Here is a 19077-nt window from a genome sequence, read left to right as displayed (position 1 = left end):
TAAGGCAACCTCAGCTTGGCAAGATCTCTGGGGGGAAGGGTCTTCTATGATTAGAGTTTCCATATTTGGTTCGGGCTCAAACGTTTTCTATCCTGGACTAATTAGTCAAGTGGGCCCTGAAAAGACGGTCATTTAACAGTTTGGTTACGTTTTAGCTGAAGTTTCAAATGCAAGTGGTTTTTAGAAACGTGAGGCGTAAGCACTAAAACATGGAGCGGGAAACAGGAGGCCTGGGAGTTCGATTCAGTTGTGCTAGTATCTAGTTAGTGTTTGTCTTGTCATGGGCAATATACTTCACTTTTTTGGACCTGTTCTTTTTCTTTCTCAAATGAGAGAACTGTATAGAACAGCGTCTTGGAGGTGTCCATCAGAGTTTAACATTCTGAGACTCTGTACAGCTTTATCTTTCCTACAGAGCCTTCCCTGGAATGGTCTAGAAAGTCCTACATTGAATTCGACATCTTTTTCTCTAGGCCTCTTTCTCTTCTTGTACTCTTCTCAGTTTCTCAGCACCACCATCGTGCATTTATTCATTCAGCAAATACTTATCGAGCACATAGGAGGTTCCAGGCGCTGCTTCTGGTGTTGATGATGCAGCAGTGAACAAAAGAGACAAAATCCCTGCCCTGAAGAACCTCTACTAGTCTAGTAGAGAGAGACAGATGGTGATGAAATGATATAAAATATTATAAGAGCCATAGAGAAAAATGTAGTGGGGAAGGGGATAGAGAACCCTGGTAAGGATGATGTTCTAGTTTTAATAGGGTGGCCAGGAAAGGCCTCACTGGGGAAATGACACTCTAGGTAGATACTAGAAGTTGTCCCTGATCTCTGCTCTTTGACACCTCCATGACCAACCATCTAGTGAGCCCTCTGATTTTACCACGTAATATTTCTCAATTTTATTTTCTCCCCTAATTACTGACACCAAGTTTCAGGCCCTTAGCCTCTCCTCTCTGGAATACTAAAACAGTCTCCTAATTACTCCCTGTCTCCTGTCTTGTCTCCCCAAATCAGTTTTCTATAAAGCCATACCAGAGAGAGTTATCTGCAAGACATATATGACTATGTCATTCTCTTGCTTAAGACCCAACAGTGGCTCCCTCCTTCTAACAAGCCCAGATGCCCTAGTGAAGTGTTTAAGCCTCCTGTGGTCTGGCCCCTGGTGACTTTCCAGGTCTCACCCATATCAGCCTTGATGTGTTTGTCCCAAAGTAGAATCTCCTCCTGCATACACAACATAACACCAGAATGCTAATATCTTCCTTTTTATGCCAGTGTAAATCTACTTTTATTTTAAAAATCATTTTAGTAATTGCTCCCTCTAGATGATTTTCATATTCTGCACCCTACCCCAGATAGTCTGGGTGCCCGTCCTCTGTGGTCCCATGACACCTTGTACGCATCTTTTTAAATCGCTTTATTTGCCACATTGTTCCAAACTGGTCTCGAATGGTTCTGTTTCCCCCACTAGACTATGAACTTTCTGAGCATAGGACCGTGTCTTATTCATTTTTGTAATCTTGGCTGCAACCAAATAGTTAATCGATAACTTCATTTGTGTTTTGAACCTCTCATTCCCTCCTACTCGCTGATCTTCGTAAGCCAACCATGATGATTTATAACTTACAATTGAAAGACAGATATGAGAAATAGTGCCATTTCAAGGCTGATCTCAACTAGTTAATTATCAGAGAGTCACAGATTCTCAAACTTGGAAGAACAATTCCGGGTAATCTAATTCAACTACCCACCTGACACTTGGAGGTCCTTCTTCAACAATTCTGTTAAGTTGTAGTGTTATGGAGTCCTTCAAGTATAATGTAATGGTAATAGAAGTGTGGGGAATCCTCAGCTCACTAGAGGCTTCCTCTTTTCTACCTTCCTCTGGTTCAGGATGTTGTGTGTGAAAATAATGAAGCAAGAAGTTATTTGTATTAGAACGCATATGTATTTACATACGCTCACACAGTGTAGGTTTAAATCTGTACATTGCTTAAGATGATGAATGGCAGGTTATTACTTAAACTGTTAAACATAAGTTAGGGACTAAGATAGCACCCAGAGAGAAAATGATTTGTAATTTGAAGTTAAAACCATCTGTCAAAGCAAGGAGCTCAGAGTAAAAAGCAAATGGATAGGTAGAACCACAGAAAGGGGGCAAGGGACAAGAATCGCCCAAGTGAGCGGCTGCCAGTCAGAAATGGCAACCCGGTCACCAGTCTAACTCTACTACGACCAGAAGAGAAGACTATAAACCTTGAGTAAGCCATACCTCATGGTAGAAGCTCCAAGTACCACTTTGTCTCCAAGTTTTGTGAGGAACTCCTTATGTGGTATTGTTGTGCTTGTCCCAATGGACTCAATGTGCTTGAGCTGCTCAGGGCCGTATTTTCACCTGTGAGTCAAGAGCCTCTATTTTCCTACTTTCTTTTTTGCTTGTTGATCTTGTAGGAAATAGAGGTGTATCTGTGGGTGAGAGGAGTAACAAACTCTTAAATAAAAATTCCTTAAATTCCGCCTTTACTTTTTATTCTTAGTTTCTGAGTAGTTTGGGGTAAAAACTGTCTATTACAAAGAAAAGTATTGAAGTATTAAAAAGTGAAAAACTTACTTTGTCCAGAGTTTATTTGGTCCATCTTAGTATAGTCTCTTTGGTAGCTATTCCCTTGGCTGAGTTAAAATTTGTCTTTTCTATGGCTTTTACTCATTGATCCTAGTTCTAACACAGGACCACATAGAACAAATCCAAATGATCTGCCACATTATAGTCCTTGACTATTCCGAGGCAGCTTGCTTATGTGAAGAGGACACTGAACTCATGAATATCATGTGCCTAGCACAGTGCTGGTCCATGGCAGCATCTCATAAATGGTAGCTGTTGTTATTTATTATCACACTTCTTTTGAGTCATTTCTTTCTTCAGAAGCCAAGCCGTTTTATGGAAGGGGTACACATTGATGTCATGGAATTGACTGGAGGTTCCCACTTAAGTATACCAATGACTTTAAGTGTACATGTTAGACACCAGGGTGCTGGACAAATGAAGATGTCTTTCCTTTACTCTTCACTACCTGCACCTTACTTTTATTAAGTATCAAACCATCCTTGAAGACGTGGCTCAAGTTATTTCTTCTTTGAATCTCTTTCTCCTCCTCCAAGGTAAACTGATCATTCCATTTCTTCCCTTGAATACTGTATTTATTTTTGATATCCCTTCACCCACCCTCCATTATTTAGAATGATGAACACCTTTTGGCATCCAATGTCCAGCAGAATGTCTGGAACATAGCACGTGATAAATATTTATTAAAAGAATGATAATGTTTTTTAGTACCAGGTTAAACAATATTTATTTATTTCTTTTTTCTGTATGTATGTATGTATGTATGTATGTATGTATGTATGTATGTATGTATTTATGCTATGTTATCTTTTATAAGTACAAAGGCTCTTCCAGTCATGTCACCTAGAGATCAGTTCACCCACTGTTCTATTTGGCCACCAGTCTCTTGCCTTTTCTTCAGCAATGGTAAGGTGGATTTTTTTCCTTAGGGAAGAGAAATCAATGTCTTGTTGCCTTTGCCAATAACAAAAATGTTGGAGAGCCAGGTGGCAAAGCTGTTGCCATTGGCATTTTTCACATGAACCACATCAAAATAATCAGTGTGTCTCTCTCTGTTGGTGATCACACCAATTCTTTTCAGGTTGTTGTTTCCAGTCACTATATGCCAGTGTCAAACTTGATGAAGCTGTAAAATATTGTCAGTCTCTAAATCAATCTGAATGGTGTTACGCACCTTGCTGAGGGAATCAGAGTAGCGGATGGTGTGAGCATCATGGGTCACTAGATGAGGGATTCCTTTTGCACCCACAAAGATCCTTCTCATGTTGCACAATGTGTACCTGCCTCCTTAGATGTAATATGATGAATGGCAAAGCCATCCCTGGTGTCATAGATCAGATGGAAATTCTCTACAGTCTTGTCAATGCTGATGATGTCTACAGAACCAGCAGGGTAGATTATATCAGTTCGAACCTTACCATCAATCTTGATGAACTACTGCATGCAGATCTTCTTTACTTCATCTCCTGTTAAGGCATACTGAAGTCTGTTCCTTAGGAAAATGATGAGGGGAAGACATTCTCTCAGCTTGTGGAAACCAGTAGATGGACAGGAGCAAACACAATGGTCAGTTTATCCAGTGGCCAATGCTCTGGAGATGCTACACATTTCAGACACTTTTTTGGGACCAAGAGCCATGGCTACGCTAGACATAACAAGAGGACTGCCTTTTTCTGGTGTGTGGAGAAAAGAGCTAGGTTATGCAATTTTTGGAGCTGGATGGAAACTTCAAAGATTTCTCCATGCCTCATTCCTTCATTTTAGTGGCTCTCAACCTCAATTTTGTATTGGAAAGAACTGGGAGTTTAAGAAAGCCCTTAGGACTGAGTCCTACCCACAAAGATTCTGATATAACTAGTCTTGGGCAGGAGTCCTCAACCTCCTAGTCATGGACTGGGACCAGTCCATGGCCTGTTAGGAACTGGGCCAAGCAGCAGGAGGAGAGCAGTGGGTGAGCGAGCAAAGCTTCATCTGTATTTACAGCCACTCCCTAGCACTGGCATCACCACCTCAGCTCCACCTCAGATGATCAGGCATTAGATTCTCATAGGAGCATTGGTCCCTGGTGCCAAAAAGGTTGGAGACTGCTTGTGTAGGGTACAGCCTGAGCATCAATATGTTAAGTGTTGTATCTTAGGTTCTTGATTCTAGGGTGCATCCCTTTTTGTAGATGTGGAAACTGACTTCTAGAGAGGTCGTGTGTCCTGCCCACGTTACATGGTGGGTGGAAATGAACAAAGAACTCAGGTCTTCTGACATCTGTTCTAATACACTATTCATAGTATATGAGTAGTACTATTCATTTTTGCCTCAAATGAGACACCCTTCTCCACTGGGGCATTGAGGAGCAGCCACCTGTTCACAGGCACAGTGAAGTCTGTTCATCTTCCAATTTTAGGACAAAAGATTGGAAAGTAGCTTTCATAATTCTTCTCAAGTAGCAACAAATAGTAATATTTTTGTGTGGAAAAATAGTATCACTTTCCTTATTATTATCATTTTAATATTACTTTTAATAATTTAAAAGTAATAATCTTACTTTTTATGACATTCCACTCTTGTCATGGGACTTAATAAAAGTACCTAATTTTGAATGAAAACAAAATGCAGTTTATGACCGAATTGGCCTTTGTGTGTAAAAGATGTTTACCAGCAACAGGATACGGTATCTAAGGCAGATCGTCGTTGCCTCTGCCTGACGTGAGGGGGACTAGTGTTGAACACCATCCAACTATTTCTCCAAATCTCCTAAAACTTGGCTGAGTGGTATTTTAACTGATATCACTCTTCAAGTTCCACCTTAGTTTAATCCCCTTACAGAAAGTAGAGGGTATATGTTCTGGTTATCTATTTCTGTATGACAGATTATCCTTAATCGTGGCATCTTAAAATGGCCATACTTTATTATGGCTATGATTTTGAGGAGCTGGGCAGGGCTCAGATGGGTAATTCCTCAGTTCCAAGTGACATTGCTTGAGATTACTCAAAGCATCAGCTGGAGATTAGGCTGTTCGGAAAGGCCTAAGACGGCTTCGCTCACATGTTTGGCTCCTGGCGGGATCGTTCAAAGGTCGCGATCAGCTGGGTCTATCAACCAGAGCACCTGCATGTGGCCTCTCCAGCAATGGTCTCAAGGTGTTAGGTCTAGGACTTCTTCTCCTCCTCTCTCTCCTCTTCCTCTTTTTTTTTCCTTCTTCTTAAAAAAATGTGTAATATAGTTTGCCATTTTTTCTTTTTCTTTTTTTTTCTTGTGGTAAATACATAACATAAAAATTATAATATTAACCATTTTTAAGTGTATAGTTTAGTGGCATTAAGTACATTTACAAAGTTGTACAACCACTATCCACTTCCAGAACTTTTCCATTATTCCAAAATGAAACTCTCCTCATTAAACAATAACTCATTCCCTTCTCCAACTCTGATAACTTCTAATCTAGTTTCTGTCTATATGAATTTGCCTATTCTAGATGCCTTATATAAGTGAAATCATACAATATTCATCCTGCTATGTCTGGTTTAGCTTACTTAGCCTAATGTCTTCAAGGTTCATCCATGTTGTAGCGTGTATCAGAACTTCATTCCTTTTTATTGCTGGATAATATTCCATTGTATACATATCACATTTTGTCTCATGTGTACATCTGTTCATGGATGCTTGGGTTGTTTCAACTTTTTGGCTATCGTGAATAATGCTGCTATGAACATGAATGTACGAATATCTGTTTCAGTTTTTGCTTTCAATTTCTTTGGGTATATGCCTAGGAGTAGAATTGCCGGATCATATGATAATTCTATATTTAGCTCTATAAGGAGCCACCAAACTGTTTTCCATAGTGGTTGCACCATTCTACATTCTTATCAGCAATGCATGAGCATTCCAATTTTGACACACCAACACTTTTTATTTTATTTTTTTGATAATAATTATCCTAATGGGTATGAAGTAGTTTTGATATGCATTTGTGGTATTGATATACATTTTCCTAATGACTAGTGATATCGAACATCTTTTAATGTGCTTTTTGGTTATTTGTGTATCTTCTTTGGAGAAGTGTTTATTCAAGTCCTTCGCCCATTTTTAAATTTGGTTATTTTGTTGTTGTTAAGTTGTAAATTTGGGCTTGTTACATGACAGTTCAGGGTGTTCAGAGAGAGGATTCCAAGAAACCCAGGTGGAAGCTGCAAGACTTCTTATGACTTAGCTTCAGAAGTCCCAGGACCTCACTTCTGCTGTATTTTATAGATCATTCAGGTCAGTGAGGTCAGCCCAGATTCTAAGGGAAGGATAGCAAAAAATTTTAATCTACCACAGTACAGTATTAAAGTTAACTAAATTCAATTTTTGAATAACAGCAATAATAATAATGAATGTTGCTACAACTTTGCATTAATATAACTTCTTTTCTCCTGGGGCCTTGAAGTGCTTTCACCCATAAAAACCTTCACCATGACATTTTTACACATTTTAAAGATCTTTAATTATAATATAGAGATGAGCACAGTTACTTGATTTTTTAAAACCACTCAATCAATCTGCTTTATAATGACAGGATGAGGCAAGAGGCCTGGGTTTCAATCTTGGCTCTGCCATTAACAGGCTGACTGGCCTCTCTTGCGGGGTGGACTAGATGTCCTCTAACTTCTCTTCTAGCTTGGACACAGTATTGTTTTAAGGAGGAAGATGAATTGATGAAGAATTAGGATGTAGAAAATAACTAAGAACAGGTCAATTTGTTGCCTAGAAATATTTTCATATGTCATTTGTTCACTGGGACAGAGAAATAACTTTAGCTTAATGGCAATTATTATAACAGGATTCAAAAATAGCATCAGTAAACACACACACACACACACACACACATACACACAGTTATGATGGGAGCTGAAGGAGGGCTGAAGAAATGTCTTGGAGCATTGAGGCAGAAGGTAAGAAAATGAGATAAAGCTGTTCACGGGTCAGCTAGGTGCAAGGGAACCGGGAATACAGTTTTCTAGATAAAGTCTTAGTCTATGAGCAGTTTATAGCAATAAGTTCTGTAAACAGTGGCTAAATCCATAAAACAAAATATGCAGTAATAGTATAGTGGTGGATGAGGAGAAAGGGCACCGAACATTTGTAGTATATGTCAAGGCCAGCTGTTTTCATACTGAGGCCACTTGATTTTCATAGGCAACCGCTAAAGCAAGCATTACTTTCCCCTCCCATCTGTTTTACAAATAAGGAAACTGATGCTTAGTATTCTGCTCATGGTCCCATAGCCAAAGGCCTGGGAGATACCAAAGCTCACGTTTTTCCGACATTAAGCTGCCATTAACAAGCTAAAAAGTTGTATTTACAAAACAGTGTTTGGAAAGGATTCTTATTAGACATTAGTCCTCTCAACCCTAGAACATAATTACCAAAAGTTTCACAGGTCCTCTTTGAAAATGAAGAGAGTGTATCTTTTTAAGTTTGGTTTGGAGGACCACTCACTAGCTGTTTATGATGGCCTGCAAAATTCTCCACTATTATCCAATAACTTCATGTAGAGAAAAACGACCCTTAACAGAAGAGATAATTTTAGTAGTTTAAGCAAGTTCTTTAAAAAGTGTGTAAGTTATGAATGAACCTTAGGATATCTGTACTGAGTCTTGAGCAGATGAGAGTTTCCTGTTCCTCCCTGCTCTGGAGAGGATCCCTGCTTTGTTTTCCTGGAGGATCCCAGGCCAAGCTGGTTTATGTAGCTGTCCCCAGGTCATGGGCTTTGTTTCTACCCTCTCTGCCAGAAGCATTGGGTCTTTGCTTGGGTCCCTTCATAGGAGGCTTTGCTACCCTCCTCCTGCCCCTTTGCTGTTCAAAACTATTACTTTGTATGAGAGAAAGTTTTGGGGGAATGTTTCATACCTCTCCCATCAGGATGCTTTCTACCAGGATGCCTCAGCCCCCAAAGGGGACTCTCTGTTATCTCCTGTTCTTCCTCTAACCTTTGTTGTGATCAGCTGGTCAATAAGAGCTTGGGAATAAGTACAATGTTCCTTGTAGAAGTCTGGTGTTCCCATTTATTCTAAACTGAGGCCCACATGCAGACTTTAAAAATTGTTAAAAGTTTAGTTGTTTTCTTGCTTATCTTAATGGTGGCCATCCCTTTCTTCCATGCTGTGCCAAAGGTAAAAATTCATGTGTTCGATTTTTTCTTTGGAGAGATTTGTTACTCTTTGGGATTTCATTTAGTTGCCTGTATACTCAGGTCTCTAACAGATTAAAGAAAAACTATGATTTTATAGATTATCTGGTCTTTTCTTTTGCTTACGGTGGAAGTGATATTCTCTAGAACTTTTCTAGATCCTATGCAGACATGGAACTCTAGAAGATATTTAAAAAACCCTTTCTATTATGGGAATTTTCAAGCATTCTAAGAGGTAGAGAGTTGACATTCTTCCATATTGATACATACAGATTCACTTTATTCTTTTTAGCAGCAGTGTAGTATTGTATAGTATCAAAATACTTTAATTTATATAACCATCCCCATACTGATGGCTATTCAAGTTGTCTCCAATAATAATATTACATCGAACATTTTTTGTACATATTTCTTTGTGTTCCCTTGTGAGTTTTTATTTGGGATGGGTTCTTAAGAGTAGATTCAATGGGTCAAAGGTTATGCACATTTTAAATTTTGATAAATAATGTCAAATCGTCATTCAAAAAATTTGTACCATTTATATTTCTTCAAAACGTTGCAGAACTGACACCAAAAATCTTAACCTAACAAAAATCTGAGGCCACTTACTCTAAAGAAAATGATAAAACAATTAAGTTTCCAGTCTGATCCATTAAAAGACATTCTCAGTGTAAAAGTCTATTTGCCAGTTCAAAAGAGCGTGTCACAAATGGATATAAAACATTGGTCTTTAGTTCTTTTAGTCCAGTATTTATAGCTGAAGCTATTTGCTATTTAGATGCAATTCACTATAATTTAGTGCTTAATCACATGAACAACACTACAACACTTCTGATCTCTATTAGCTCCCTATCCTTGTACATCTGAGACTTTAGTAATGGCTCTGATGATTTACGTCATAAGCAAAGAATGTGCTTAACTCTTGGCATTAAAGGAAAAGTTGTTAAATGACATTCTATAGCTTCCAGTTTAAAAAGAAAGAAAAATATCAACCACAGATTTACTTAACCTCTCATACTTCTGATTACTTGAAATTCTAGCATCTCATATCTAAATTTTTAAAATTTAATATTTCCATTTAGTTCCTATAATATGCATGTATATTCTGCTATACACTAAGAGAATTTTTAAAAAATTAGATACATTTTTTCTAAGAACTTACATACATATAAATATATATTTAGAGAAATCTGTCCATCTATTTGTTCATTCATTTATTCATTCACTTATTAATTCGATAAACATTTGTCACTAGTGTCTCTGCTGTAGTAACCAGTGGGAACTCAAAGTTGAATAAAAGATGGTTCCTGTCCTTAAGAAAGGACAATCTAATGGGAGAAGCAGACATGCTCATGTTCTACTAGGGAATTAGAGAAGGCTCTCCCAGAGAGGTGGTATTATAGATATTTGAAGAGTATGTAGAATTTCAATAGATGGTGTAAGAGGAAGTTTATTTCAGGTTGAGGAAATATGAAATATGCTGGGCAAAGGCATGCAGGTGCAAAAGGTTAGATAGGAGCTTGAGTGGTAAAATAGCTGTTGAAACTAAAATTGAAAAAAATTTGGCTAGGATCAGTACAGAGAAAGGGTATCATTATGGTTAAGAATGATTAGAGACAACTTTGTAAAGAAAGAGGAATTTCTTAAACAGGACTTTGAAGAATAGGTGGGATTTGATAGACAGATTGCAGGTGGAAGACATACCGAAAGCAAAGAGAACAGTATAAGCATGACTTTAGAGTTGACCAGAAGCCTAGTGTTCTTAGGGAGCAAAATATTGAATCTATTTTTGAAACAAGTATCTAACATTGTATCACACTCTTTCCTGCTTCAAAGTTTTTACATAGGCTATTTCTTCTCCCAAGAATCCTCTTTGCCTCCAACATAATGCTTTTGGTAGCCATTAACAAAAAACCCACGTTGGATGGTTTAGCTTTCAGTTCATAATATCATCAGGTCTCTGTTTCACTATAATTATCCCGATTCTTCCCTCTCCTGTATGTTGGCTTTATTTTCAAGCTGGGTTTTCTCCTGATGGAGAGATGGCTGCTGCTAGCTCCCAGGCTACATATCTTTGTTCACATCCAGGAAGAGAAAATAGCTCTTTCCCTTCCACCTTCAAACAGAAGCCCTGACTATCATTCTGATTAATCCAACTTGGATCACATGCCCATTAAGAATCAATTACTTTGACCTGAAGTCTGTCATCTACTGATTGGCTTAGGCTGTCCATCTCTGAACCAATCATTATGGCAAGGAGATTTGATTGGACCAATCAGGTGCCCAATCCTTGAGATGAGGGCAGGCTCTATATTAGGCCAAACCTATGGCTAATATTCTTTTTGCGTAAGAGGTATGTGGGGTGAAGAAGTATGGAGGGAGGTAATCACAAAGTCTACTCTATTTCTCCACTAGATTGCCAGCCAACTCACATTCTTTCTTTAGTTCTTACCTCAAATGTCAGGTTTGCAAAAGCTTTTCCTGATCTCCTAAATTTGAGTCTCCCTGTTCTAGCTCTTGATACCCTATATTATTTATTCATAACACTTAATCACCTTTAAATTATATACTTATTCGTGAGATCATTTGTTAAAAGTCTTGTTCCCCCGCTAGACTCTAAGCTATGAGAGCAAAGACTATGGATTTTTCTCAGCACAGGCCTCTGGCTGACACATAATAGGTACTCTATAAAAACGTGTGAAATGAATGAATGGATTAATCTCAACTCCTATTTGATAAGGAGAAATCTTTTAATCAGCTTCAAAATTGCTATTGTACCAGTGGAGGGAGAACATAAAAATGAATATTAAGCTCAGAACTATGTTACATTGTGACCCAAAACTTATAAGTACCATGTACACAGATAAGGCACTCCAGAAATTACATAAAAGACTCAGTGTTATTGTAAATGACACTATCACATGTCAGTTTTGTGTAAAAATTCTTGTCATTTGTAATAATATTCATTTCCATTTTCTTTTCTTATCAAGGTTATATTTCACAGTAAATTTTAAATGTATTTGCACACACCAAGACTCTCTTGTTTTTCTTATAATAAATTATCTTCATCAGAAATGCACAATCATGGAATCATAAAGAGATTTTCATATGGGCTAAAGAAAATGATTATAAGCCAATAGAACTATTGTCATTCAAAATATACATTTTCACTTCTGGCTGCTTCAAAATTTATTTTCATATTAATTTTGGTATAGCTTTCAGTTGGAGGGATTTAGGAAAAATCGAGTTTCAACACTTTGAAATATTCATGTCATGAAATGTGGGTCTAATTTACCCCATCAAGCTTCAGCATTCTGGTTAAAGATGTTTGGACAATACACCTATAGCACATTGATTAAATTTGGTCAAGCTCTTTGGACAGCCTTAATGTAATTACTTTCTATGCTTTTAGGAGAAAAAGTCTCACTGTTGGATAATTGGTCCTAGATAAATAGTGAAGTATTTTAGTGTCCACACTAACTAGTTATTGATTTTGTCATTTTTAACATAAACTTATTTTCACATTGTTGTGCAAAAACAACCCAAGTATCATATGTTTAGATTCCTATTAGAATATATGAAGAAATGTATATTTAATTTGATTTCACCTTATAGTCTTAAGTTATTTTGGGCTTACAGAGCTTGAAAATTTCAATTCAGTAATAATATGAAAATTAAAGGTCTAAATAATATTTGTTCTGTAGGGAATCTAAAATCAGGATTTGGTAGGGTTGAATATAGGCTAATCTATTTAGTATCATAACTTTGGCAATCTCTGGGAATAAGTACTCATTTGAGAAAATAAATCGTCACTTGAAAGAGACCCTGTCTCCTCTTGTTCTTCACTCATTGTTTGTCCTTATTGATTATTTCCTATATTATATATAGCAGTGATTAAAAATTTATAAGAATCTCATTATATGAAGAAATGAAGATAATATGTACAATTAAAGAAATAAAAATCCCAGGCCCTTACTTGACTACAAGACAATTTTTTAGATTGTGCATGGCACAGGTAAAGTAGTGAGAAAGAGTTTTGTGTGGTTTTTTTTTTTGGAGATTTGTTGGCTTTTTTTTTTCTTCCGTAGGTCATATATTCATCTCAGTCTTATTTTGTTCTGCTCAAGAAAACATTTAGACAGGTTTGAAATCGTTACATCCTTTATACAACCAAAACAAGAAATTAGCTTTTCTTTAAAATACATCATTTTTTGAGAAGTTCCTGGTTATTTCCTAAATCTAGCTTGGGTTTTTAATATTGCATTAGGAAAACCATATTAGCCTGGTGAGATGAAAACTGACATCAGGATAGGTGTGCCAAGTTCTATCTCAACAGTAATTTTGAATAACTGTACAATATTTCTGTGCCTCAGTTTTTTTCACTCATAAATTCTTTCAAGGAGGTGTTCAATGTTTCTTGAATAAATGAATGAAATAATAATAACCAGCACTTACTGAGTGTTTGCTCACTATGTGCTAGGCATGTTACATATATTATCACATTGAAGCTCTATGAAGTATGTGTAGTTATTAACCATTTTTTAGAAGAGAAAGTTAGGCTTAATTAACTTGCTGAAAGTCACATTGTTAACAATATGTGAAGTTTGAACCCAGGCTGGTTAAACCCATTGCCTGTGTTCTTAAACACACTATGTTTGAGTCTTCCTTTGGCTTCAAAAGAAGAAAGTCACATGAAGGCAACTAACAACATTCCAGGTATCCCTTGCCTATTACACTATGTAAAGAAAGAATTTGGCAAGGCTGGAATCTCTTACCATGTGGTGTCAGTAATTTTAGGTGCAGTAAAACTCCTTTACCTTTTGTGTCTTGAAGATTATGTCAACTAAGTTCCTTCTAAACCAGAAGGGAGTGGGTAAAGAGTAATTGACCTCAAAATATGATGTATTGCCCTTCGACCTTTTTGGGGGTAGCGAGGAGCATAGAATTAAGCATTACTGCCATCTCTTTCAGAAATCTAAATATAACACCCACAAAAAGAAATTTGACACCTATCAGAACAAATGACTCATGGAATGCTTCAGACCTAGGTGGCAGTGGCTGGAGGTTTGGAGGAGGTGTCTCCACTATGGTTTATTGGAGACGCAAAGTAGCCTAGTTAATATTTAGCAAGTGTATACATGGACATTGAGGTTGAATTGATAAGACTCTGAAAACCTTCATTTCATCTTGAAAATAGTATCACATAGTGACCTGGCTATGTGGAATTTGAGATGAGATTCTATGTTCTTCCTTATAGTTTAGAAATACATTTCACATTTTAGAATCATATTGAAATCTGATTTATATAGTGAACACATTCTAGGGTGTAAATGGAATATTTTATAAAGTTGAAGTGAAGCGAGAATGACTCTAGTACCATTGTGGGTGTCAAGGGTATGCTTAGGCAGAGTTAACTCCGAGTCTTGAACAAAATTGGGAAAGCCGCTACACGTGTCAAAGGTCAGTGGAAATGCACAACTTGTTGGGTCAGGCATGAGAAACAGATATCACAACCAAACAAGTGTATGTCTTCCCTAATTTATTTTTAAAATATCTTTTAAAAAAACGCAATTTGGCTGAGAGGAAGAGAACAAAGAAGTTACCCCATGAATAAGGAGAAGATGGGCATAGAGTGAAGGAGAGAACTGTAAGGAAAACAGAAGAAATGTGATTTCTGAGTGTCTTCTTAACCAGAATCACATATCTAAGAGAGATGAGTGCTTATTAAACTCTCAAAAGTACTAACCAAAACAAGAAGATATTTTAAGTCTCTCCCTTCAGAAAAAAAAAACCAAACTATTAAGACTGTGATTCAAGCCAGTAGACAGCAAAATACTCTGTTAATTTTGCAAGCCTACCATATGTCATCATAATACAACAGAAAGCTGTTTTAATGGCTCTCTTAGCATACCCTGTGGTGTCTGAGTATTAGATGACACACTATCTTTCGGGTTTAATTGTGCATTTCCTTGCTTCCTTTGGTTTCTGCCTGTGGAAACAGAAATATTCTAATGTTGATGCATATAAATATAACAAAATTATAGTTAATAATAGAACAATTTAGTATGTTTGAAACATTTTTAAAATACAAAGCAAAGCATACATAGAAATTTTAAAAATTTTCAATAGAAATGTTTAAAAACAGTTTTCTGTGTTAATTATTTACCTTCCAAATTATATTTAGTGAGAGAGGTTTTAGGGCAGTATTCAAGCCATCTACAATGCATAATCATTAAAATGAATGTAAAAAATAGAGATAACTACATCTAAAGAAATTACTTAAATTATGTAAAGCAACAGTAAATAGTATTAAATTGTTAACTTATAAAGCTGAGTACCATAAATGTTCAATGTACATATATGATATCTGAGCACAATTATTTGTATTTACTAAAAGTATTTTTCTTTGTATAAAATATCTAAATAGCTGCACTTTAGTCATTTGAAATACATTTATGTGCAGTTAAGATACTGTGTTTATGGAATCAAAATCTATTAAGAAAATATCTGAATGTTTGATTACATGTATTAGGAAAAAAGAAAAGAAAAAAAGATAAAATTGCTTAGTATACCTTAAGGCAATATTAATATTAACGCATTCAAGAATGAGGACAAACAGAGTTCTTACTCATAATGCCATATAGGCAAATATCATTTTTCCTTCTCTCCACAGGTCTTCTTATTTCCATACTGAACTTAAAGGGAACTCCTCTTTTTAAAGAATTTAAGGATAATGAAATATTATAATTAATTTAATATTTTGGGTAACACAAAAAATTGCCACATATATGAAACTCTTAGTTCTGGGTCATACATTTCAAGAAAATAGAATATAATAAAATAACTTTAACATTAAGACTAAGTCAAACACAATTGCACTGCTTTGTGCTTCAGAAGGCACTTGCATCTTGCAGAACCAAAGGGCCATCTACAGGAGCATAAATTATTGTTGTCTAAAGAATTCTGGTTATTTGGCTTTGGCTAGATAGGAGCTTATGTTATTTGCTTCAATTCTTTTTTTGACTTTATATAAATAGCACTGTAAGTGAAATGGTTTTCAGAACTTTTCTTAAAGATCTTTTTATAATACAATAGACTCTCCTTGTGCTAGATATTTTCTTTAAAATTAAAAATCACGAAAGACATAGAGTAGCATGTCCTATTTGTTCATTTACTTCTTATTTAATATACTATATTATTAACTAATATATTAAATTTAATAATATATACTACTTATATTAAGTCAGGAGTATAACTCTATCATCTATCTATCTATCACCTATCTATTTAATCTATGTATCTTAGTATCAGGTAAATCAGAATAAAGTTACAATTATAATTATATTAGTGCCTCCAATTTCAGAACCATATTTAATTGGGAGATCAGTAAAGGGAGCATATCCTATTGAACTTTTCAATTTTTGAAACTATATTATTGCCTCAAAAAAAAAAGAAAACAAAGTAATTGACATTTTATTAGGCTAGAATGGGGGCAATAGCATTCGATTAATTTTACCACAGTTAAAATGGCTTATTGTAAAAAGTATCTTGCAGAGTCAAAAGTATAATTTTACTCAATATTGTCTCATTGCTTTTCTTCTGGTAATACTTTTTGAATTTTAATTGTTATAATATGACTATGTCTAAAAATAATTAAAGCAGTAGAAATAATCCATCTTATAAGCATGTTATGACTAAGATTAGAGATCCTGAGAAGGTTTTTAATATTTTGGAAAAACATGTATCATGTAAGAAAAAGCATTATTATGTCGAGTTGAGGACAATGCACTCAGAGGCCATTTTCACAGTGGTTCTTTTAAGGCAGCTGACATTTCCCACATTGGAATACGTGAAAAACAGGTGCCTGGCTGCAGGGGAGTTTATTTTCCCAGCTGACCTAATAAAATCATATACATACACTTGTTTTATTCATGGGAAGATTCAGGACATATATATTGTTGATTTTAACTCAGGGTAGTTTAGGTCAAAAGGTAGGACCTGATAAGCTGGGTTTTCAGTGGAATTATGGAAGCAAAATAATAGTAACTATTTGATTTTTGTGTAAGAAATTGAGATTTGGAAACTGATGATATCTCATCAATTTTTGAATTGACGGGTCACATGATTCTTATTTGGTTATGTCTTCAGATTTACTAGCGGTTTTTAATAAAAATATTTTATTGACTTCACTAAAGAGATGACTTCGTAAGATAACTTTCCTTATACTTCTAGAGAGTCTTGCTTCCAAAAGTCTAGCTGAGCATATCATAGCAATAGTTAATTTTTACTGAATGCTTACCATGTGCAAAACATTTTACATGAGTTATCTCATTTAACCTCACAAGCATCTTTATAATGTAGGCATTATTATTATTTGTGCTTTACCAATAATGAAACTGAGACTCAGAGAAGTTAAGAAACTTGTCCAAGAGTGTTTCGAAATATGAGAAGTGGGATAAATTCAAGTGTGACTCTAAAACCTGAACTCTTTCTACTGTGTCATCATCAGACTCTAGACCTAAGTTCATAACCAATAAGACAATATTTTGTTAAAAACATATATATTTATTAAAGATTAAGCATCTCTAAATGCTTTGATAAATCATCCTTAATTCACTGCATTAACTAATGGGCCACTGATTTCTTCTTGAGTTTTTTCTTGTACATTATTAATTCAGTTTTATCATCTATCATTTAAAAAATATTCTTATAGATTGGATTCTAATCTGCAGTGATGTTCCAGATCTTTATATGTGACAGACATAATAAAACTATTTTACATTTCCAGTTTCTTGCTGATTTATATAGAAGTCATTGTCTCTATATCATCATAGAAGATCCCCAATTTTATTCTTATATCTTTCTGTGGCAAAGAACTGAATGCCAGGGAATGCTTCTGTCTATAAGATAACCACTCATTTAAAAAGAATTAAAATTTGAATTTGCTTTCAAAATAAAATGATCAGCAATTCAGAGAAACTGCTTCTGATGAAGAAAGTAAATAAAGACAATAAAACACCATCAAAGAGTTATGGCCACCACAATTGACTCTATTTTATTTGCCTTGAGCACTTCCCCTTATAATTTCTACTGCATTGTTTTGTACTTATTCATCTGTTGCTTTGTCACTGTTCTACAGTTTCCCGCTTTCCTCTTTTGTCATCTCAACTATTTGATAATTTCACCAGAACAGTACCCCCATCTTCTAGTTTTTTTGATTTTTTTAAAGATATGATCCTGAAGATCTCAGTATTATAAATAAATCAGCAGTATTATAAATAAATTTCTACTGAAAAAATACTGAAATAATCATTTCTGTATGAAGGGAAGAATTCACACCATAAACTAAGAAATAAGTTTCATTTATTAAATATCTTTTTCTAATTTTAAAATCACAGTGTATTATAAAATGTGTGCCTCCTCAAGAGCAAGCACCAAAGGATTAAGCTATCAACAAACTCAGTTTTTCATGGAAAAAGCATGAGGAAGGAAAATGCGTATTACATTTTATAAAGGCAAAACCTTAGGCTGTGGGTAGTGAGTATCTCACTGGTCTGTTACAGGTTTTTAGAAATGGAAATGGGAAGAGCAAAGAAACCTTTTTGTTTTGACACAAGATCATCACACTCTTCCAGAGGCGCTGCTAGAGTTTTGGTTTGTGGACATATTACTCATACTTCTAGTCCTTCATTAATACCCCCAAACACTGGTTTTACTTTGTAGTTTGTCTTTCTTGTATTAGGTTATTTGTGGTTATTTGCCAAGTATTGTAGACTCATAATATCTGGATGTAGACTATCTGGACTATAACATTTCCATGAGAGGAAATTAAGGCAAAGAAAGAGTGAGTGACTTGCCTAGAGGGTTTTTCTACTTAAATCTGATCTTTGCACTTCTTGAGACTGTTTTTGGGGATATAAGATAAACAACACGTGTAGCTAACAATAAAACTTACTTCTGAAGACCCCAGAAAAGATGCATGGGTTCTGTTCTATTGTACGTGTTTGATTTATAATTTAGACATAATTTTGTTTGTTTGCTTTGTGTAGTAGTTGAAGTAAGATCTTCTGAAAAGGGCCCAGGATATTTTTGACTCCTATAGCTGGCCTCCGCCCGCCCCATCAAAGTACTTGCTGAATTTCCTGAAGCTGGGACAGCAATTAGACTTACAAAAATGAAGTTCGTTAATGAGAACTAATTGAAAATTAATTCACCATGACTCCAGGTTAGAGCTTGCATTTAAAATGTTGTGTTGTTAGTGAGCAAGTCTCTAATCATCAGAGC

General features: G+C 35.7%; 1 pseudogene; it reads right to left on the bottom strand.

The window, feature by feature from the left end:
* Positions 1-3551: 3551 nt before the first annotated feature.
* Positions 3552-12106, bottom strand: LOC120596811 (40S ribosomal protein S4-like; annotated as a pseudogene).
* Between the last annotated feature and the right edge of the window lie 6971 nt (positions 12107-19077).

Source organism: Pteropus medius, unplaced genomic scaffold (genome assembly GCF_902729225.1).
Source record: "Pteropus medius unplaced genomic scaffold, Ma_sr-lr_union100, whole genome shotgun sequence".
NCBI lineage: Eukaryota > Metazoa > Chordata > Mammalia > Chiroptera > Pteropodidae > Pteropus > Pteropus medius.
The sequence above is the reverse complement of the archived record's forward strand: the minus strand, read 5'-3'. Positions and strand labels throughout refer to the sequence as shown.